Source organism: Salmo trutta, chromosome 14, assembly GCF_901001165.1.
Source record: "Salmo trutta chromosome 14, fSalTru1.1, whole genome shotgun sequence".
Taxonomy (NCBI): domain Eukaryota; kingdom Metazoa; phylum Chordata; class Actinopteri; order Salmoniformes; family Salmonidae; genus Salmo; species Salmo trutta.
Genome location: NC_042970.1, coordinates 24,209,155 through 24,233,874, shown reverse-complemented (window position 1 = coordinate 24,233,874; position 24,720 = coordinate 24,209,155). Strand labels below are relative to the sequence as shown.

General features: G+C 42.0%; 1 protein-coding gene across 1 annotated transcript in view; it reads right to left on the bottom strand.

Annotated features, from left to right (window-relative positions):
• Nucleotides 1-8,547, bottom strand: part of LOC115207658 (prickle-like protein 2) — a 120,944-nt gene extending 112,397 nt beyond the window's left edge. Inside the window, exons 1-2 of the mRNA XM_029774973.1 lie at nt 8,453-8,547; nt 7,724-7,809 (exon numbers count right to left, since the gene is read on the bottom strand). The gene's annotated coding sequence lies outside the window, so the exon portion shown is untranslated. The remainder of the gene's footprint in view (nt 1-7,723; nt 7,810-8,452) is intronic.
• Between the last annotated feature and the right edge of the window lie 16,173 nt (nt 8,548-24,720).

Below are 24,720 nucleotides of genomic sequence, written 5' to 3'. Positions count from 1 at the left end.
ATTACATGGCAACACAGGAATTTTGATAGCGCACAGGGCTGCGGGCCAGAAGGTTGTGGGTTTGCAGACCACTGTGGACAAGAATAGGGGTGAAAAGATAACATTTACAGTAAAAACATTATATGAATCTATCATCGTATTGCAGGTCCGAGAAAAACTTGCCTTTTATAAACATTTGATGCAATTCTACATAATTTTTCACATTAGCGGAATATTATTTTAATACCACACAAATTACTGAAATTACAGGCTAAGGAATGGACAGATAGCTAGGCCTATGTGTTCATCTTACCATATTTATCCAATGGCAAATTAGTGTGTCTTGTTCGCCACGAAACTGTCCCTGTTGGCAAATAATTAAATTTAGACGTCATTAGGAATCTGATGATGGTACCAATGCAGAAACATTAAGCTTTAATTTCTGGCTACTCTTCTTCCGTGGCTTAACCACAACAAGAGATCACAAGTGTTTCCCTAAAAGCTGTCTGGGTTTTAGGGCTGTCCCCAATTGGTCTAAATTTTAAATCATGTCTTAAATTTAAAAAAAATCTATTTAACTAGGCAAGTCAGTTAAGAACATTTTTTTTTTTACAATGTCATAGACACACCCTATGTGTTTATGTTACAGCCTTATTCTAAAATGGACTAAATAAAAAAACAAAAACAGAAATACCATATTTACATAAGTATTCAGAATCTTTGCTATGAGACTTTGAAATTGAGCTCAGGTGCATCCTGTTTCCATTGATCATCCTTGAGATGTTTCTTCAACTTGGAGTCCACCTGTGGTAAATTAAATTAATTGACATGATTTGGAAAGGCAAACACCTGTCTATATAAGGTCCCACAGTTGACAGTGCATGTCAGAGTAAAAACCAAGCCATGAGGTCGAAGGAATTGTCCCGAGACTGGATTGTGTCGAGGCACAGATCTGTGAAGGGTACCAAAACATTTCCGCAGCATTGACTGTCCGCAAGAACACAGTGGCCTGGATCATTCTTAAATGGGAGAAGTTTGGAACCACCAAGACTCTTCCTAGAGCTGGCCGCCCGACCAAACTGAGCAATTGGGGGAGAAGGGCCTTGGTCAGGTAGGTGACCAAGAACCCAATGGTCACTCTGACAGAGCTCCAGAGTTCCTCTGTGGAGATGGGAGAACCTTCCAGAAGGGCAACCATCTCTGCTGCACTCCACCAATCAGGCCTTTATGGTAGAGTGGCCAAACGGAAGCCACTCCTCAGTAAAAAGGCACACGACAGCCCGCTTGGAGTTAGCCAAACGGCACCTAAAGACTCTCAGACCATGAGAAACAAGATTCTCTGGTCTGATGAAACCAAGATTAAATTCTTTGGCCTGATTGCCAAGCGTCACATCTAGAGGAAACCTGGCACCATCCCTATGGTGAAGCATGGTGGTGGCAGCATCATGCTGCGGGGTTGTTTTTTAGTGGCAGGGACTGGGAGACTATTCGGGATCGAGGCGAAGACAAACGGGGCAAAGTATAAAGAGATCCTTGATGAAAACCTGCTCCAGAGCGCTCAGGACCTCAGACTGGGGTGAAGGTTCACCCTCCAACAGGACAACGACCCTATGCACACAGCCAAAACAATGTAGGAGTGGTTTCGGGAGAAGTCTATGAATGTCCTTGAGTGGCCCAGCCAGAGCCCGGACATGAACCCGATCTAACATATCTGGAGAGACCTAAAAATAGCTGTGCAGCAACGCCCCCTCCAACCTGACAGAGATTGAGAGAATCTGCAGAGAAGAATGGCAGAAACTCCCCAAATACAGGTGTGCCAAGCTTGTAGCGTCATACCAAAGAAGACTCTAAGCTGTAATTGCTGCCAAAGGTGCTTCAACAAAGTACTGAATAAAGAGTTTGAATGCTTATGTAAATGTGATATTTCTGGTTTTTATTTTTAATAAATTAGCAAACATTTCTAAAAACCTGTTTTTGCTTTGTCATTATGGGGTGTAGATAATAAAAAAAATATGTTTTAGAATAAGGCTTTAACCTAACAAAATGTGGAAAAAGTCAAGGCACTGTATGCATTGAGCTTGTCTGATGCTTTATGCTCACTGTTTGATGAAATAACACTCAAATGACTCAAGAGGGAGCCAGAGATCAAGATCATATTTATTTTTTTACCTGACCCGACTATCCTCTTGCTCCTACTGGTTTTCGTAGATTCTGCCTTACTCTCCCAAAGTTGCCGGTAATAGGCTACATAAGGAGTCAGCAAACTTTCATGTGTAATGCCAATTTATCTTACCATTTCTACCGATCTGCGTGCCAGTTATGGTTTTCATATGTACATTTCTAGAACGGTTTAATTTCATTATTATAATAAAGTCTTCGTCTCTCAAAATCACTGTCACGTGGTTAATCAAAATTCTATCTAAACAAACCTAAAAAGTAACTTCTATTTCCATTGCTAACTATGTAAAAATAGCCTTTAAAGCCAACAAATAAAAACATTGCAGCCTGCAGGTAGAAAATAGCCTGATAAAGATAAATATCATATCACATTGGCTATACACGGCCTGTCTGCAACGAACTTGAAACACTGTATCAAGTTGGGTCTGGCCTGAAGCTTCTTGCAACATTGTATAACATATTTTGGGCCCTCAGAGTTACCTGAGCCAGTGAGCTTGCGTAAGGGATAAGAAGTAATCAGGTAGGCCTATTTTATGACGTTTCCACTAGGTCACAACACAGTCATCAGATTACCATAGTACAAATAAGAATACAAACACATCCGTCATGTAATCATTAGCTAAAATGATGACACCCTTGTAACAGAAGACACACACACAAATTTCATCTCCCTGAGCAGCGTTCAGCATCTGTTACAGAGGTGTCATAGATAGCAACATCATTACTACATGGATCTCATCCAGACTCAAGATATAATTTCCCCTCTCCAGGTAGACAAACACAGAAAGACCATAAAGAGCAGCGCTTACAACACAATATTTCAATATGACTGGGGATCAAAAGGAGAGCGCTGGATAGGAGAGACACTGAACTAATAAAACAGGCTCTTATCTGGGGAGGGGTCCTTCCACAATGACCTCTGTTCGCGTCACATGGGGTGACTTTTAGATGCAGCTAACTCTGGCTCATCTCAACTTTTAACATGCCACTCCATTGGAATTCACGAGCCGTCTGATTGGCCCTCGGTGTCTCAGCGGGCTACCACATGCTTCCCTGTTTCCGTGACCACCATATCTAATGGAAAGTTAAAAAAAAATGAATTACAGCCAATCAAAGACAGCCTCTCCCTCTTGAGCCCATAGAGAAGCTTTCAGAGAAGCAACTGATCTTGACCCAGCCTTTGATGCAGAGAGAGACAGAGAGTAAGAGAGTGAGTAAGAGAGATAGAAAGGGAGGGGAAAAAGAGGGAGGATAGGCTCCCAAACCTGTCAGTGGATCTGTAAAGGTCAAACTATGATTAATTTCAGGGTTAAAGAGTTCTCTGGGTTTGTATTATTGCTGAGCAAAAACCCTTCGGCGCTGTCAAAACACAGGCGTTTAAAATTGGATCCTCTTAAACGACAAAGACAAAACATTCAATTTACACAATAAAAATAATAAAATCTCATTTGCCTCCTGACCTAAATGAGTGTTACCACGCGGCACAGATGTTGCTGCTTTCCACTTCAAAAGGACACAGGGAGTGGAGTGGAGGAGATAGGGATTTGGTCCAATAATTACCAGTAAACCTCTTCAGGGCTTTCACTGGAGGTTGGCATCTATCTACATGTCAATACTGAGACTACAGAGAAGAGAGGAATCATGGTAAATCCAACAGGCCTATTGTGTGGTGGTGGCCACCAGGGTCCCCCCCCCGCCTTCGTAGTGCTGTGGCCTCTACGGAACTAAAACGAGAGGGTCCTTTTTAAAGGGCCATTCATATGTCAAACCAGGCTGACAGTTTTATTTGACTGGGCTACTTGTTAACATGATGAATAGCAAGGTGGGTCTGTGTTATGCAGATCGGGTTACTGTGAGGACAGACGTCAGTGGGCTTTCAGGGCGCTCACTGAGGCCGGGTTAAAACTCAAACCCAAACACCCTCCATATCCCCTCTCCTCTGATTTTACTCCAACTTGGGTTTCAGCTTAGGCCAGTGGTGCATATAAGAGCAGGCTTTTTCCAAACAGTACTGCTAACCTACTGTACCATGTGAATTAAGGTACTGGCAAGAAGAAATTACTGCAAATGGGAACATTTTCCAGGAGTCACAGTAAAATTACTATAACCTGCCCTTGTGTTAACTACTGGTCAAGTGTTAACATTCAAGCACCATTATCATTGGCAGTGGTGCGCCAACATGCCTTGGCAGTGTTAGGTGAGTTATTGAACGCAGCTGTAAAACACACCGGTGGAGAGTTAAGTGGGTCACACGATCAGGCTGATCAGATATCTGCTCTCACACAGTGCTCATGTTAATAAGCTCTGTAATGAGTCTCATTAGCACAAAGAAAATCAATCAAGCCAACGGCTAGCATTAATAATTCAAAGGAGCGCGTTGTGCAAGTTAAATCCACTCCTGTCTTCCCCTATCCTAACCTACCCTGCCTAGAGCTGCCAACTCTGGTTACACAGCTACACTGGCTCTCTGACACACTTGCAGTAGGGTTAGTAATGTGCAGCTACTCTTCATCAGAATATATTGGCATTATTGAAATGATGGACAGATTGAATTGTTCTGAAGCCAGAGGCAAATCAAACTAATCCCCTGAATCAATACAACTAGGCATACAGCAGTCTATTCATCCTGTAGTCTATTTAAAAGACTGTAGTTCACAGTAACCCATAATATATTACTGTTTGCATACATTGCTTTTCTGAGAACAAATCATGTTATACAAAAGTGACACATTTTTATTGGAGTTTTCCTTTAGTCAATCTTTTTCAGAAGCCAGACTGAATGTGATTGGTTGGATGAAAGCTCAACAGTGGTTGGTGAAGAATCTGGTCAGTAGTAGACCTGAGTCATTTAAAATGGATGGCACTTGACTGGGCCTTCAATAGGGCATGAATGGGACCAGCCAACACAATAAAACCACTGCGGAAGAGTAGGCATAAAACCCCAGGACACCAGCTTAGCGGAAGCTTCTTTATAGCACGGAAGAAGGAAAGAAGAAAAAAACTGCCGCAAACTCTTCCTGAAATCTCAAGCTCCTGAATATTTAGAAAAGCATCAATATTTTTGAGAATTCTGGAGATACACACGTTAAATTGTAGGGAATGGTAGGGGGGTGTGCATCTCAGCGCTTACTTAGCCCAGTCCTTTTTACTGTTAGTTATTCATTTCTGAGAGTTCAACCCAGTTCTTAAATGGCCTGGCTTTCCCAACCTCCTTGGCTTTCCTCCAGACTCACACAGTGCATGTCATCACAGAGGTGCTGTTGTGGAACTATGTCTACTTTCCCAACCTCCTTGGCTTTCCTCCAGACTCACACAGTGCATGTCATCACAGAGGTGCTGTTGTGGAACTATGTCTACTTTCCCAACCTCCTTGGCTTTCCTCCAGACTCACACAGTGCATGTCATCACAGAGGTGCTGTTGTGGAACTATGTCTACTTTCCCAACCTCCTTGGCTTTCCTCCAGACTCACACAGTGCATGTCATCACAGAGGTGCTGTTGTGGAACTATGTCTACTTTCCCAACCTCCTTGGCTTTCCTCCAGACTCACACAGTGCATGTCATCACAGAGGTGCTGTTGTGGAACTATGTCTACTTTCCCAACCTCCTTGGCTTTCCTCCAGACTCACACAGTGCATGTCATCACAGAGGTGCTGTTGTGGAACTATGTCTACTTTCCCAACCTCCTTGGCTTTCCTCCAGACTCACACAGTGCATGTCATCACAGAGGTGCTGTTGTGGAACTATGTCTACTTTCCCAACCTCCTTGGCTTTCCTCCAGACTCACACAGTGCATGTCATCACAGAGGTGCTGTTGTGGAACTATGTCTACTTTCCCAACCTCCTTGGCTTTCCTCCAGACTCACACAGTGCATGTCATCACAGAGGTGCTGTTGTGGAACTATGTCTACTTTCCCAACCTCCTTGGCTTTCCTCCAGACTCACACAGTGCATGTAATCACAGAGGTGCTGTTGTGGAACTATGTCTACTTTCCCAACCTCCTTGGCTTTCCTCCAGACTCACACAGTGCATGTCATCACAGAGGTGCTGTTGTGGAACTATGTCTGACATCAGCAACACTGGCTGTTTTAAGGCTGTTATAGGGAACCAGATTTAGATGTATTTATTTTATTTTAATAGCCCAGTCCCAACCCACATACACCATGACCATCATCAATAATTCCTCAGGGAGACAATTCAAGGTCTGATTTTGGCAGTCTTGCAGGTCCCTGTGTTGACTTAGTAGTTTTGTCACTCTTAGTTAATAAACAGCAGGGTTATATAGTAGCCTAGCTACAGTACTGTATATACTATGTACGCACCTGCCTTCTCCGATTACCTAATATCCAACACTGAGGTCAGCTAAAGTCCACATTCAAAATAAAACACCCATATCTATATCAATCGGCATGAAAACATGCTTTGCTGAGAACCAGAGAGGAAGAGACTGGTTGGAGTATTTTCTTTTAGGAAGGAACAAAGGAGTTCAGTGATGTTTGTAGCCATAAAGTTCCCCCGTACTGTTCTAGCTTCTACACACAAAGCAGAGTTTTCAAGGCCGTCTGTAAGAAATGTCTGCTGTTGGGTTGGTTTGTCGGGAAAAGGTTTACTTTTATTGTGGCACTGCGAACACAGGCAATTAAAGTCACATTCCAGAGGTTGGCTGTTGCCCTGTAATAGTTTACAGAGTGGAGGCCTGATGAGCCTCTGCCTAGACTGGCAGCCCCTCCTCTCTCATTGTGGACCCTCTTTTACAGACAGACCAGGCTTGGCCTTCATTAGGGCTGCTTACATTGCTGATAGAGAGGACGTGTCACATAGAGAGATGTCTACTTTTTCTTCCAAGAAATGAAACCATCATGTAGAGGTAAATGTTATTGCTTTCAATAATCGATGAGTGCCCTGATTTAACACTGAATAGAGCTTTTGCTTGTCACACCCAGTTTTAGTAATAACTCTTGTAATACACTTTGCACACACACAGTTCAACTATTTTAAACAGTTCTGGAAAATTCATGTTGTCTTAATATATAGCCTCATAGTGAATCATACCTAAACACAACACAGCTTATAAGTGCGGCATATAAAAGACTACCCAACGCTCATTCCTTTCACTTTAAAACAAATACAAGTGGAGAGTGTGTGTAGAATGACTGCTTAAAATATCCCATACTGCATGAATGGCTTTCTTAAAGTCAACTTATGTTAGGGCACACAGATCATGATGCCTTGCTGACTCTGATATGCATGGCTGAGTCCATTAAAAACCTTAACACATGAGGGCTTCAGTAACTCACAGGTGTCCTCCAGACCAGTACTCTCGCAGAGAAGGAAGTATCCAATGGCTCAAACTGGAATAGAGATATGGTCTATACTATTCAAGAGCAGTATGTATTCAGAGTTTCCTCAGGATGTTTTCTCAAACAAGGAGCAAGCACTATTCCACCTTACCAACTACCACCACTGATACTGACTGAAGTTTTTGGCAGGGAGGGAGTAGAGAGATGCCCTGCAAAAGTAAGGGTAAGTGTAAAAAGAGAGAAGGAGACAGAAAGAGGGTCCCTACCTCCATTGGTGCAAAGTGAAGCCTGGTCACTGGTCTCCACACACGTTACACAGCTGTTCACTCTCTGATTCCGCAAGGGTGTTCAGCTAGTGACAGAGAGAAGAACCAATCTATGATACCTCCTTGTATCACACATCTCTTCCTCAAACACATACAGTATGCTGTCTCTCACATGACAACAATTCACATTGGGACAGAGTAGGTTTACAGATGATCTCGAAAGGCATCAGAATATTGAGACATTACAATGACATAAATCCAGGTGCATTAGGCCTACTCCCTTTGAGTATATGACCTGGGCCAAATTCCCCCAAAATATCACTGATAAAGAGAGAAAATATGTTGAAAAAAAGTTAGATTTCTGTGCCTCTTTCTATGAGTTCATAAATACAGAAGTCTCTAGGAAAGGTTTGACAAAGTATGCGTATTGGCGTAGAATACAAACCAACTATTCATCAACGGGCCAATTAATGTGAATTAATTCGTCTTTGATTTGTACTGGTGGATGCGTTATCTTTCCCGAGCAGATGTAACTTCCCCAGGGAAACAGCGCAAAGAGGAATGCACTGCTTTGCTGATTGAGAAACAAAGTCCACAGACTGCATTTACACAGCACAGTGTTTGTGGAAACTGGTAACTACACTGATGCCGTTGTCATGCAACCATCGTTTTACTACATTTCTGCAAAAACGTGAGATCCTATGAAAAACGACAACTTGCATCACTCACCGTTCTACTGGACGCTCTCTTCTTGGAGCTGCGAGTGAACACGCCAGTCTTGTTCCGGGACAGTGGGATGAGAACGGAGACCAATAAAGCAAAAGATACACCTGAAGAGTGTCCGCGCACCTTCGTAAACAAATCGTGGCGCTCGACTTTCCTCAAACAAACAGAGAGCCCTGCCCTCGCGTTTCATTCATCAATGAAGAAGCGCGGTTTCCGGATACTCCAGCTCTACCTTATTGCCTCCTATAGAAGTCGCAAATTCCCAGACTATATTAATCTTGACAGCTAAATATTGCAAGTAACACTTTACACTGTCGTTAATAATTACATTTCTAAAAGTAAAGTGTTATCCATACTCACTACGTTCATTAGGCTACATAGAATCAAAATGTAAGTGACATTACAAGTGAGTTGTCAGAGTATTTTTCTATTATATAGGCCTACTGTTGGAAAACTTTGACATTGCCTTTGAATCCATCATGAGTTTTCCTATGCTAATGTTTTACCATCAGACTGTAACCAAGCCAACCCAAGAAACTCCCCTTTTCAAACACAGAACTGAGGACTCACTTTACTGTATTCTCTCCAAGTCACATTTGGTCAGAAATTATACATTTTACCCCCATTTGTTTGATGAAGTGTCCAACTTTTTCCTCCCACTCTGGAATTTCCCATTTCAATTTCCTGTGAGGTATAGCAGGCAAGGTTGGCTCTCCAACAAGTGCTTGCCATTTACCACCAGAGAAAAGCTCTGCCGCATTACCAAGACAGACAGGCAGACAGACTCAATGCACTCAAGAGAGCTTTGAGTCCCAAGGCCTTTCCTCTCAAAGGAGAATTCTTCACAGAGAGCAGAGCCACGTTAAGAATATCTCTGCAATAATCTCCATGCTCAGGGCTCTATTCACTTTACTGGGCAATTTATTTCTCTTACAATTCATTCAAAGGATGGTATTACTGCCTAATATATTATACAACTCCTTGAATTCCCTCTTGGCTTTTCTCTACCTTCAACATGCTCATGTACCACTCAATTTACTACATTTCTATGTGCTTAGCTTGGTCACTTCCCACAATGTTCAGACATCTGTTTTCAACACTTTTGAATCTGGAACAAGGTTGCACTACTATGAAGAAGCAGCACTGAGGCACAGATGATAAAATAAAGATAGTCAGCGCTGTCTACTGTTTCTGGGTGAAAGCTTTGACCTTCAGACTTCCCCACACCTGTGGACTAAAACATCCACAATGTTCCACATCAGCAGGCTCTATACAGACAGAGAGACATCGAAAGAGAGAGAGAAAGAGGGGGTGAGAGATTGAGTGAGAGAGAGTCCTGCAGAGAAATAACTTAACCCCTGTCTCACACACACACACGCACACGCAGGCACGCACACACACACACACACACACACACACACACACACACACACACCACACACACACACACACACACACACACACACACACACACACACACACACACACAGACAGGCTAATGAAACCTAGTGTCAGTTCAAAGCTGTGTGTAATTACCCAGGGGAGTGGTGATGGTGGTGGGGGCTGTTCTACAAGGTGTTTTATCTGCCGCTGGGTTTATGATAATCCTGATGTCGTCTAAAAACAGGGTTGAGGATCATCATGGCCGAGGTGTCTAATAGTAGCCACCTGTATATTCTTCAAAAAGACACATGGACAAGTATTATACCAATGGTCACAAATTATTAGGGCTATGTTTCAAATCAAAGGAAAATCATATGTTTTCCCCCATACTTATTTTTCCCAGGGCATGCCATGAATTTTTACCTCACAATTTTCAGTGTTCAGAAATAAAATGTCCTTAGGATAAAGGGCACATGTGTTGGGAATGTACAGTAGAGCCCCAGGACCTATAAGGACTGAGGTCACTGCTTTAATCTGTGTGGGAAGATCTGGGAATATGTCTGATTTGAGCACACACAGGCACAGACGTAGACAGACACCGACAGACACAGATGCAAGCACAGGTACAGATACAGACACAGACAACCATACAACCCCCCCTCCCCCCCACACACCTGATTTTACACGATGGATAGATATAAACTGTAGTTCAAAATAAAAAATACAAACATGGAATAAGAATAGAAATTCATTCGAAATATTCACTCCAGTATAAGATGATGATATGAAACCGTGTAATCTATACTTAATACACACAAAACACATATTCCACACTGACAAGGGACTCCAACCACTCCCAGCATTAAATGTGCTCTAAAAAAATATGAACATGCAGTCAGCACAGCTCCACGAGGTTAGATGAAGGAAACAGCTAAACTTGCTCTACTGCATAATTCAGAGGTAACTCTCTCTGCACTGCTGCAGGGGGAAATGTCAAAGCTTTCCAATGGAATACTGCATACTAAGGTGGCTTTAGTAGCAAACCCACAAAGGAGTTTTCTGTCTGTTACCACTTCGTTAGCATGGCACAGGGCTCTGGTTGGTGATACAGGGTGCAGTGACGCTGAACTCGCCCGAAGTGGAGGAGGCAACAGTTCAGGTGGGACACTGCGGATGCTCTAATCCTAGGCTAAACACTTTACCTGGATAACTATCTCAACCCACTTATTTAGCAGTCTGTTCCAGATTGAGTATTGCCAGAGGATATGAGTGAGCATGTGAACAGCGGTTGTGTATGAATTGCTGATAAGGTTAGATTGAGCTCAAGTCATAACATATGAGCACCTCATATAAGTACTCATGAAAACAGGTTCCATGTGATAAGGATGCAAATAAAACAGTAGATAAGTGTCCACTGAGCGATTGTAACTCATAAGCATATTAGAAAGTGATTGGAGAAACAAGTTCACCTATTTAAAAATTACCCAGTTTACCTTGTAGGTGTCAGAGTAGTTGTTCGATCTTCTCCTTTTGACAGTGATAATTGAAGTTGGAGCTGTGAATGACAGTGGGATCCTAGCACCTGGGCTCCGTAGACTTACAGGTTGTTAAACAGAACATGCCTACGTGAGGAGGGATCCATGGAGATGGTAAACAGTAACCATACCAGGTGAGTTGGAGGGTGCGCACGCACACACACGCACACACGCACGCACGCACACACACACACACATTCTACTGGCAGAGGTGTCGTTCTAAGCAACATAGCTACACATGCTTTTAAAACAATCAATAAAATGCTCATAACCATTACAGGTAAAGTAATCTATTTTTGTGGCATCATGTTAGTGCTGAACCAATGACCATAACATATTACAGAGGACCTACCTCCTACATTGGAAAACATGAGATTGAATGGGCTGTTTAATTTAACCTGAGGTCTGGGGGAATGTCCATATGTCTGGTCAATGTGGGCTGCTACAGTACATTGGATGTTATCTCTCTGAGGATTGATACTCTGCCAAAGACCAGTGGTTTTGTTTAGATAATGACATGGTCAGGGAACCATCCTTGTATGTTAGACCCACAACATACTTACAGAAGTGGCACATCACAAACTGTCTGGACACTAAAACAACTGGTTTAATTTTATTACATTGAGTGCAATATCTACTGTAGGCTACTGTCGTGTCTTTGGCATCATTAAAAGTGAAGACTGTTATTTTATCAAATCAATTCTCTGTAATTATTCTTATGTGATTAAACTAATCATGTAAATGTAATTCACTAGGAAGTCGGGTCACCAAGGAAAATATTCAGATTACAAAGTTATAATTTTCCTAATATAACTCTTCAGATATTTTAATATCTGATCAATTAGTCTTCTAATTAATGAAATATTCTTTACCTCACGTTAGTATCATTCCAAACGTCGTAAATTGTTGGTTATCTGCATGAACCCAGCCTTTACTATGAATCATCCATACACTTATTGTCTTAATCATTTATTTACTAACTAACTAAATAATCACAGAAATGCATAAACTGTCACGTCCTGACCAGTATTAGGGATTATTTGTAATTGTAGTTTGGTCAGGACGTGGCAGAGTGTATTTGTTTGATGTGGTCCGGGGGTTATGTGCAGTGTAGAGGGGTGTTATATTTATGTGTTCCGGGGTCTGGGTGTATGTTCTGGTTTTTGGTTGTCTAGGGGTTTTCTGGTTTGTGTATTTCTTTGTTGTCTGTGTGGCTCTCGATCAGGAACAGCTGTACTTCGTTGTTCCTGATTGAGAGTCATATATTAGGAGCTTGTTTTCACCTGGGGTTTTGTGGGTAGTTGATTTTGCACTGCTAGTTGTCATAGCCTGCAAAACTGTCTCCTGTCTTGTTTTTTTTCCCGTGTTCACTTTATCTAATAAAATATAAAGATGATCATTCATATTCCCGCTGCGCCTTGGTCATCTCTACATTACAACTACCGTGACATAAACAAACAACACAGTAGATATGTTACTAAGAAAATGATAGGGGAGGTTCCCTAGTGGGCTAAGCCGATATGACGGCTTGGTGGACAAAGGGAAGTGCGTGTGGACTGAGAACATGCGGGAAAGACAAAATATATCACTATACAGTTGATAATTATATTAATTGAAATGCTAATCCTTTGCACATGAACGCTCACTCATTCAGGAATAATTGCAATCAATATATATTTACGCCCAGTGTGTCGTCGTGATTTCTGTTGGAATCCGGTCCTTCTGCGGAGAGTCAGTTCATCAGCGTCTCTCACTGCTTCCCGAAAGATCAAAGTATTTTGTGGTTAGAATGGATACTTCAGAGTACCATTCAGAAATGTTCTAATAGAATAGATGTTTCGGCGGTTGTCTGTCTTGGCATCCCAGGTTGACATTATTTCTAGCTGCAGACTAGTAATTAGTATCAAAGATTTCCTTAAGTGTCCACGAACCATTCTCACAAGTGGACATTTTGTTTCAAATTCCCATTATGGAGATTTAGGAGTTTGCCGTGTGAAATCCTTTGTCCTCTCTGTATCTTTCTTTCTGCATGTCCTGGGGGAGAGAGTCTCCGCCAGGAATTCATGGCCTGAGATAAAAGAACCTGGGTGTAGGAGAGAGTGAGAGAGAGAGGGGGATGCCACGATCTACACTCAGAAAGGGCCACATCATGACACTACCTACCAAGAATAATTTCCCTGTGAGCATGAAATCTGTCATGTCATTTCAACAGCTCTGTTGAAACACAAGGAATTCTGGCATGGCACTGTCAGATCCTTCTGCTTGGTAGAATGATGACTTTCTCTCTCCCTCTTTCCCTCCTCACTTCTATGCTACTGTAGAAACTCTCTTGCGTTTAATAGAGCCCGCTGGATCTGTTGACAACTAACAGCTACAGTGAGGGAAAAAGGTATTTGATCCCCTGCTGATTTTGCCCACTGACAAAGAAATGATCAGTCTATAATTTTAATGGTAGGTTTATTTGAACAGTGAGAGACAGAATAACAACAAAAAAATCCAGAAAAACGCATGTCAAAAATTTTATAAAATTATTAGCATTTTAATGAGGGAAATAAGTATTTAACCCCTCTGCAAAACATGACTTAGTACTTGTTGGCAAAACCCTTGTTGGCAATCACAGAGGTCAGATGTTTCTTGTAGTTAGCCACCAGATTTGCACACATCTCAGGAGGGATTTTGTCCCACTCCTCTTTGCAGATCTTCTCCAAGTCATTAAGGTTTCGAGGCTGACGTTTGGCAACTCGAACCTTCAGCTCCCTCCACGGATTTTCTATGGGATAAAGGTCTGGAGACTGGCTAGGCCACTCCAGGGCCTTAATGTGCTTCTTCTTGAGCCACTCCTTTGTTGCCTTGGCCGTGTGTTTTGGGTCATTGTCATGCTGGAATACCCATCCATTACCCATTTTCAATGCCCTGGCTGAGGGAAGGAGGTTCTCACCCAAGATTTGACGGTACATGGCCCCGTCCATCGTCTCTTTGATGCGGTGAAGTTGTCATGTCCCCTTAGCAGAAAAACACCCCCAATGCATAATGTTTCCACCTCCATGTTTGACGGTGGGGATGGTGTCCTTGGGGTCATAGGCAGCATTCCTCCTCCTCCAAACACGGCGAGTTGAGTTGATGCCAAAGAGCTCCATTTTGGTCTCATCTGACCACAACACTTTCACCCAGTTGTCCTCTGAATCATTCAGATGTTCATTAGCAAACTTCAGACGGGCATGTATATGTGCTTTCTTGAGCAGGGGGACCTTGCAGGCGCTGCAGGATTTCAGTCCACGGCGTAGTGTGTTACCAATTGTTTTCTTGGTGACTATGGTCCCAACTGCCTTGAGATCATTAACAAGGTCCTCCTGTGTAGTTCTAGGCTGATTCCTCACCATTCTTATGATCATTGCAACTCCACAAGGTGAGATCTTGCATGGAGCCCCAGGCCGAGGGAGATTGACAGTTCTTTTGTGTTTCTTCCATTTGTGAATAATCGCACCAACTGTTGTCACCTTCTCACCAAGCTGCTTGGCGATGGTCTTGTAGCCCATTCCAGCCTTGTGTAGGTCTACAATCTTGTCCCTGATATCCTTGGAGAGCTCTTTGGTCTTGGCCATGGTGGAGAGTTTGGAATCTGATTGATTGATTGCTTCTGTGGACAGGTGTATTTTATACAGGTAACAAGCTGAGATTAGGAGCACTCCCTTTAAGAGTGTGCTCCTTATCTCAGCTCGTTACCTGTATAAAATACACCTGGGAGCTAGAAATCTTTCTGATTGAGAGGGGGTCAAATACTTATTTCCCTCATTAAAATGCAAATCAATTTATAACATTTTTGACATGTGTTTTTCTGGATTTTTTGGTTGTTATTCTGTCTCTCACTGTTCAAATAAACCTACTATTAAAATTATAGACTGATCATTTCTTTGTCAGTGGGCAAACATACAAAATCAGCAGGGGATCAAATACTTTTTTCCCTCTGTAAAATAATCCACAAGCTCCCTACATTACACCTGAGATTTGGTGTATTGTAGGCTTGTACAAACTAGATGGAGCCTCAGCACACAACTTATTTGAATGCATTTTCATGGCACCCCATGGTCATAGCATTGGCTTTGTATTCCCAAGTCCCTTTCATGTATGGTTAGTAAGCTACAGTATGACAGACAGTCAACAGCACATGGTCACTGTACTGCACATCTTAGAAAAACCTACCAACCAGTAATTACACCTGGAGGACCAGGTGAGTGTCTAGAGCAGACCCCCATAGACAAACAAAGATGGGGGGGAGGGTTCATGGAAACATATGCACAGCGTAAATCTGTTCTTTATGGTATGGCGGGGAAAGTGCAATAATGTCAAAGTGACCATCATGAAAGCAATGAGCGCTTTATGGCAGAGGCATGTCTTCTCTCTTGTCTATTCATAGCAAGATCATAGCTATTATTACTGCTATTATTATGTGTTATTATGTTTCTATTATTTCTCTATTTTCTTTCTCTCTGCATTGTTAGGAAGGATCATGAGTAAACATTTCACCGTTGTTCTACACATATTGTTTACTAAGCATGTGACAAATAACATTTGATTTGATATTAGACTTCATAGTGTGATACATCAAGGTTTGTGTATGAAAATGATGTATTAGCGTAAGATGTGCTCATAGACAAGGATGGGCTGTGTCAGTCACTTTATTTCCTCTGATTCTATTATCTCATCTCATACATAATTCAGACATTTCATATCGCAGCATTAAAACAATTTCACATATTATGCAGACATGACACACATATAAATATAAACATCTGCTGGGTGAAATGGTTTGCCTGGACCATCTTATAAAGAGGTATGTTTTCTTTAGGGCATAACTGCATTACAATAATTTATGATGTAAGCCTATGTACATTCAAAAGAATAATAAATACTATCACAACTTAAGCAAATTAAACAAATGCATGTATATAATTTTTTATTATAATACTTTTAAGTTAATTTAAAACTACCAAAACCGTAAACAATGTGGCACATGTGGAATAAGATATATAAATGGTTACATAAATATACTGCATATTGTTAAATTAATCTGTTCATTTTAAAAACCTGAGAATACATGTAGAATCTGGATCGTCAGATATTAACAGTCAGACTAAAGAATCAATCTCTTCTGACTGGAAGATTTGGACAATAAAACATTTAACATTAACATTGAACATTTTAATTTCATTAAATAGGAACTAATAAGATTTTTTAAACTCATTTTGAATGGCTATCAGATATAATGGTGTGGAATTATTTAGCTGAAGGTTAGATGGAAACATGACGAAGTATAGGTGCACCGTCATGAAAATATCCTGCTGATATTCTCAAGGTATCATTTATAAAAAGGCTAATATGGCATGTATGGCTTCGTCCTCAAAATCTGTCCCCCAATTATTATTGTTTTTCTTATTTTTGTCATTCATTTTCTATAAAAATCGATAAAAAATCTGATGGAAGGCATAGGTCGCATAAGCAAACACCTTCAAACAGAAAGTAACCTGATTGTGAAAACACCCATATGAACACTGGAATGACAACATATCCATAACATCATATGGAAATAGAGAATTATGGAAATAAATCTGGATAGACTGTTGAAAGGAAATAAAATAAAGGATGAGAAACAAATGGAAGTTGTTTGAGTGGAGGTACAGTACAGTAAGCAGTTCCTACAGGCAGCATTTTGATAACTAAGACGTTTAAGGCATCAACTCTCTCAGTTGAGACCTCAACTTTAAAAGGATAGCTATATCTTTAACCTACTCTCTCCCATTCTTCTCTGCATCTGGCCCACCTCAGGGTTGTTCCTCTGTGGTAGTAACACCTGGCTGAGTCTGCGTCCGCAGCAGCTGCCTGTGATAGCCTCGGCAGCACCAGATCAGCCTGTCTTGCTATGCTTCACTACACCGCCTTTGTGCCAAAGCCGTGCAGGGCTGTCTCTCCCATTTGGAAGGGCACATGACTAATGTACCATCCTACTGCTCACTGCTGGTGACTGCGTGTGCTGCTTTAGACCAGGTAATTAGACCAGCCTAAACGGCCATTACATGAACTACAGCACAGGTAGGAACATAGCACTTACTACACTGCTCCATAAACACTCAGCCACTTAACTAGCTTGGACAGTGACACCACAGAGCATAGGAAAAACAGGGCTGAAGGATGCAGAGACTGTAATACAGCTAAGAGTGTAAGAGAGAAAGTACACACAAAGTGTGTACACATTCATACACATGCCCAAAACTGACAGTCTTCTTCTGCCTCATTAGACAAAGAAGAGCCAGGCCGTAACACTGCCATAATATGAGAGAAAAAACACTGCAAGAAACACAAAGCAGCTACAGTACACTGGACTGAATATGATGATTCATATTTCTAAGGCACATTTTTATGTTCTAGTGCCCTCAATCTCAACTCTTCACCTCGAAGCCAGTTCCACTGTGTTTTTTCATTGTTCCCCTCTAATCAGGGACTGATTTAAACCTGGGACACCAGGTGTGTGCAATTAGTTATCAAGTAGAACAGAAAACCAGCAGGCTCCGGACCTCGTAGGGTAAGAGTTGAATACCCCTGTTCTAGTGTATGGTGAAGGGATGTGGATAGGTACACAGTAAATACAGTACACTGTGTGGTGTTTGTTGGAGAGAAAAAAAAACACAATTCTAAAATGATCTTACAATGTAAAAATAAATATTGAGTATATCGTATAATAAATACGTCATTTACCATGTTATGTACAGTACTTACACCTGTTCTATTGACATATTTACACATTGGAGGGAATAGAGGTCATTTGGAGGATGGAACCCTCGTTACTTTAGCACCACTGAGAGGTTGGATATCTTGGCTTGAAGAGCAGCTGAAGAGAGCTGTGAAGAAAGGGAGTGATGCCAATACAGAGGGATGCCAAAACCACATACACTTAGAAAAAAGGTGGTATCTAGAACCAAAAAGGGTTCTTAGGCTGTCCCCATAGGATAACCTTTTGAAGAACCCTATTTGTTTCCAGGTAGAACCCTTTTGGTTCCAGGTAGAACCATTTTGTGTTCCATGCAGGGGCGAAAATCTGATATCAACTTTGGAGGGGACAATTACATGAAATTTTCTCAAGAGCAATTCCTGAGGGGGACACCAAAAGTAGTGCTGTAACACATAGCCTACATTGTAATATGGTAAATGTATATTGAGGAACCAAAGAAATAAGGTGTTTGCCGTACTCCTAACTACCGATACCCAAAACTACACAACTAATCACAACAGCAATACCATTGCCTTTAACAAATCTTAGTTCAGTCACCAGTTTAAGTTGAGAGTGGGGGTATCCATGGCATTTTCCAATTATGTTCCTATTTTACAAGTCAAAAAAATTGAGAACCATTCATATTGTTGCCAAACAAAGACTCAACAAACTTACCTGAGACTCCCTGTCTCTGCCAGTCTGTCCCTGCATATCTGTCCCAACTCTGCTGTCTGTGTGCCATCTGTTGCCTGCTCTGCCTAATGACATCATTGTGAAACATTTCCATTAGAATTTCATTTCTTTCTTATGAACATTTTATCAACTAGTCTTTGGGATATTAGGCTACTAGGGTTCTTACTTTGCGTTTTGGTGTACTGAAAAATACTCTGATGTCTGTCTTTTATTTTTCTGCCATTTTTCTACCTGGCTGGCTGGCTGGCTACACACACACACAGTGTGTAGGTTATTTACAGTAGGAGATGGGCTTCTATCATCTTATCTTTTATCATTCTATTTGGGCTTCGATCTAAAAGGTAGCTAGCAAATGTGAAACGGATTAAAATGACAAGAGTTGACAGCTGTATGAGTTCACCATTTACACAACATATGCTGCAACCTTTTGTAATTTTAATAGTTTGTTTCATATTGGCTGGCTTCCAACAATAGCTGAATTTGCAAAGCTAGCGAGCACCAATTCCATTTCAGTGGTGTTTGCTATAATCTTTGCTACCCGGGTTAAATAAAGGTGAAATAAAATAAATAAATAAAAGTTCCCTTGCGACAATTTAGCTTTTGCAACGAGACCATTAAATATATTTAAGACAATGGTAGAAGAGAGTGTAGTTCTGTTCAGTTTGGACTTCAGTTTATCGCTAACCTTATCACAGGGACTTTGAAGCACTAACTTACATCATCTGCATGCTGATCTTGGAATAAATTGACGATAGCAAAGTTTCCATCTTTGACGAGGCCACATAAATGGAATAATTACTAGCTAGCTTAATAGTTAATATTTGCCCGCTAGCTCTGCATATTCAGCTAGTGTGTGTGTGCGATTGACTGGATTAACCTCACGTCAGTTACGTTCATTGAGTGCCTTTCAGACAGTGGATACCACCCCTCTGTTACCTTGCCAACTAAGGAACTGGCAGTGGATCAAACCATTGTGAGGCAAAGGGTGGGGGGGTCGCAATCTTTTGAAACTTAAAAACGTGCTATTATGTGTCTATAATCAGCACAATTGCTTTCACTGCGTATTATTAATATTATTTAAATTACATAGTTATGTTTCAGTGATATATTGGGGGGGACAAATCATATTTTTCCCAGGATGGGGGGGTCGTGTCCCCCCCGTCCCCCCCCGGGATTTCCGCCCCTGGTTCCATGTAGAACCCTTTCCACAGAGGGAGCCCAAAGGGTTATTACCTGGAACCAAGAGGGTTTTACCTGTAGCCCAAAAGGCTATGGGGTGAGCCGGTAAAACCCTTTTGGAAACCTTTTTTCTAAGAGTGTACTATGGATACAAACACAATACAGGTCACATGTTTCATGTTTGGATGGAAATAGTTGTACATATAATAATAGATTGGAGCGATAAAACATTATATAACATTATATATATTTCTAAAGAATAGTTAGTAATATACACACGGTTAAACGGTCAATTTAGGCCACTGTGATGAGCAGACCAGAGCCAGAAGACGAGTGCATTTCCCACAGTAACCCCAACGCATTCATGTTACTCTGCTCCCATCCTGTGGACAAACAAGGAACAATGTTTACACTGCTATAATAAACAGGATACAGGATAGTTTAGTAACAGTAACACAAATCATGATGTATCCACTCATCTACCATGCCATCTCTTTTACAACTGGCCATGAGAAGAAAAAAACCCTGTTGAAGGTGGTTTTAGGCTCTGGCCTTTTGTGAGGCTCTCTGTCACAACGTTATAAAGGTATTAAACCAAACTGTAAAATGGGGCCGCTGAATGAATTACATATACACTACCGGTCCAAAGTTTTAGAACACCTACTCATTCAAGGGTTTTTCTGAATTTTTACTATTTTCTACATTGTACAATAATAGTGACGACATCAAAACTATGAAATAACACATATGGAATCATGTAGTAACCAAAAAAGTGTTAAACAAATCCAAATATATTTTATATTTCAGATTCTTCAAATAGCCACCCTTTGCCTTGATGACAGCTTTGCACACTCTTGGCATTCTCTCAACCAGCTTCACCTGGAATGCTTTTCCAACAGTCTTGAAGGAGTTCCCACATATGCTGAGCACTTGTTGGCTGCTTTTCCTTCACTCTGCGGTCCGACTCATCTCAAACCATCTCAATTTGGTTGAGGTCGGGGAATTGTGGAGGCCAGGTCATCTGATGCAACACTCCATCACTCTCCTTCTTGGTAAAATAGCTCTTACACAGCCTGGAGGTGTGTTGGGTTATTGTCCTGTTGAAAACAAATGATAGTCCCACTAAGCTGAAACTAGATGGGATGGCGTATCACTGCAGAATGCTGTGGTAGCCATGTTGGTTAAGTGTTCCTTGAATTCTAAATAAATCACAGACAGTTTCACCAGCAAAGCACCCCCACACCATAACATCTCCTCCTCCATGCTTTATGGTGGGAAATACACATGCGGAAATCATCCATTCACCCACACCGTGTCTCACAAAGACACGGCGGTTGGAACCAAAAATCTCCAATTTGGACTCCAGACCAAAGGACAAATTTCCACCGGTCTAATGTCCATTGTTCATGTTTCTTGGCCCAAGCAAGTCTCTTCTTCTTATTGGTGTCCTATAGTAGTGGTTTCTTTGCAGCAATTCGACCATGAAGTCCTGATTCACACAGTCTCTGAACAGTTGATGTTGAGATGTGTCTGTTACGTGAACTCTGTGAAGCATTTATTTGTGCTGCAATTTCTGAGGCTGGTAACTCTAATGAACTTATCCTTCGCAGCAGAGGTGACTCTGGGTCATCCATTGCTGTGGCGGTCCTCATGAGAGACAGTTTCATCATAGCGCTTGATGGTTTTTGCGACTGCACTTGAAGAAACTTTAAATGTTATGTATTGACTGACCTTCATGTCTTAAAGTAACGATGGACTGTTGTTTCTCTTTGCTTATTTGAGCTGTTCTTGCCATAATATGGACTTGGTCTTTTACCAAATAGGGCTATCTTCTGTATAACCCCCCCATAAATTAACTTTTAAGAAGGCACACCTGTTCATTGAAATGCATTCCAGGTGACTACCTCATGAAGCTTGTTGAGAGAATGCCAAGTGTGTGCAAAGCTGTCATCAAGGCAAACGGTGGCTATTTGAAGAATCTCAGATATATGTATTTTGATTTGTTTAACATTTTTTAGTTTACTACATGATTCCATGTGTTTTTTCATAGTTTTGATGTCTTCACTATTTTTCTACAACGTAGAAAATAGTAAAATAATGAAAAACCCTTGAATGAGTAGATGTTCTAAAACTTTTGACAGGTAGTGTAAATGCACAGTAATCTTATAGCATCTGCATAAGAAATGATGTGGAACACTTTCAGCTTAATACACAGGATAATAAAATGCAACAGAAATCTATCCCACGGAATGAAAGGAGCGGCACCTCCTCTGTAGTTTGACAACACTTATCGTGAGTGCCCTCCACCGCACTTGACTTAAAACAACCGGTATTCAGTTAACCAGCCTTGAGTGTCCAGAGCTCCACTGGCTTTGAGTCAGATTCAGTGTCCTCAGCCTGATCTCCATTACAAAACCAGGAGGGCCCACTTCACCGTGCAGCTGCCCAATAAGGCTCCGGTCTCTCCAGGCACTTAAGGCACCAGAGGATTCTGGGATACAGAGCCCACTTGGGCCAATGCCCAGAGCAGAGAACCCTATGGAGCCAAGAGGGAGGGAGGGAGGGAGGGAGGGAGGGAGGGAGGGAGGGAGGGAGGGAAGGAAGGAAGGAAGGATGGAAGGAAGGAAGGAAGGAAGGAAGGAAGGAAGGAAGGAAGGAAGGAAGGACGGACGGAAGGATGGATGGATGGATGGATGGATGGATGGATGGAAAGTGGAGAATGAAGTTGTCTGAAATCAGGAATGTGAAAAGCCTGTTGGGTAAAACACTGGGGTAAATCTCAGATGAAAACTCGCCATCATCAAATCAAATCAAATCAAATCAAATTTATTTATATAGCCCTTCGTACATCAGCTGAAATCTCAAAGTGCTGTACAGAAACCCAGCCTAAAACCCCAAACAGCAAGCAATGCATGTGAAAGAAGCATGGTGGCTGGGAAAAACTCCCTAGGAAAAACTCCTGAGAAAGGCCAAAAACCTAGGAAGAAACCTAGAGAGGAACCAGGCTATGAGGGGTGGCCAGTCCTCTTCTGGCTGTGCCGGGTGGATATTATAACAGAACATGGTCAAGATGTTAAAATGTTCGTAAATGACCAGCATGGTCAAATAATAATAATCATAGTAATTGTCGAGGGTGCAACAAGCACGTCCGGTGAACAGGTCAGGGTTCCGTAGCCGCAGGCAGAACAGTTGAAACTGGAGCAGCAGCATGGCCAGGTGGACTGGGGACAGCAAGGAGTCATCATGCCAGGTAGTCCTAGGGCTCAGGTCCTCCGAGAGAAAGAAAGAAAGAAAGAAAGAGAGAATTAGAGAGAGCATATTTACATTCACACAGGACACTGGATAAGACAAGAGAATACTCCAGATGTAACAGACTGACCCTAGCCCCCCGACACATAAACTACTGCAGCATAAATACTGGAGGCTGAGACAGGAGGGATCAGAAGACACTGTGGCCCCATCCGATGATACCCCCGGACAGGGCCAAACAGGCAGGATATAACCCCACCCACTTTGCCAAAGCACAGCCCCCACACCACTAGAGGGATATCTACAACCACCAACTTACCGTCCGAAGACAAGGCCGAGTATAGCCCACAAAGATGTCTGCCACGGCACAACCCAAGGGGGGGGCGCCAACCCAGACAGGAAGACCACGTCAGTGGCTCAACCTACTCAAGTGACGCACCCCTCCCATGGACGGCATGGAAGAACACCAGTAAGTCAGTGACTCAGCCCCTGTAAAAGGGTTAGAGGCAGAGAATCCCAGTGGGAAGAGGGGAACCGACAAGGCAGAGACAGCAAGGGCGGTTCGTTGCTCCAGCCTTTCCGTTCACCTTCACACTCCTGGGCCAGACTATACTTAATCATAGGACCTACTGAAGAGATAAGTCTTCAGTAAAGACTTAAAGGTTGAGACTGAGTCTGCGTCTCTCACATGGGTAGGCAGACCATTCCATAAAAATGGAGATCATAAGTGACATAGCATCAGGCTATGTGATGTGCATCATGTTCTTGCCTGGGATTTGTGTATATCAGCAGCTACATAGTTTCCTTGGGAGATCCACTTGGTTTCCTCAGCTAGCTGGAAGCCTGTTGCTAAGAGGTTGATGCTGAATCGACCCTGAGGACACAGGGAGGGAGGGAGGAAGGAGAAAGAGAGGAAGGAAGAGAACGAGAGAGAGAGAGAGAGAGAGAGAGAGATAGAGGGCGGGGGAGATATCAGCACTAGGGTTGCAAAATTCGGAGAACTTTAAATAAATTCCCTGATTTCCCCAAAATCACGGTTGGAGGATTCGCAGAATCAGGAGGGAATAAGCTGGAAATCCGGATGTCTCCAACCAGGATTACTGGAAAACCAGGGATTTTATTGAAAGTTCCCAGAATTTTACAACCCTTTCAGCGCCTCCCCCATAAGGCCAACAGCAGGGAGCAGTAGAGAGTAGTTCAATTACATGCCGCAGCTGCTTTTAAGTTTCATCAAAGCCCAGATTATATATGCCCCGCCAAAACCCAGCGACATATACCAGACTCTTTACAGCACAATCAGCTATAAACAGAGATTGTCTCTTGGAACTCTCTTATGGAAGCAGAAGTATTTGTCAAGTTAACAGAGCATGGTGAGTAGTGTATTACTACTGTACATGTGTGCATACGTTTTCTGATTACAAGGTGTGTTGTGTTAATGGAAATTAAAAACATGTTCAATAACTCTTGGA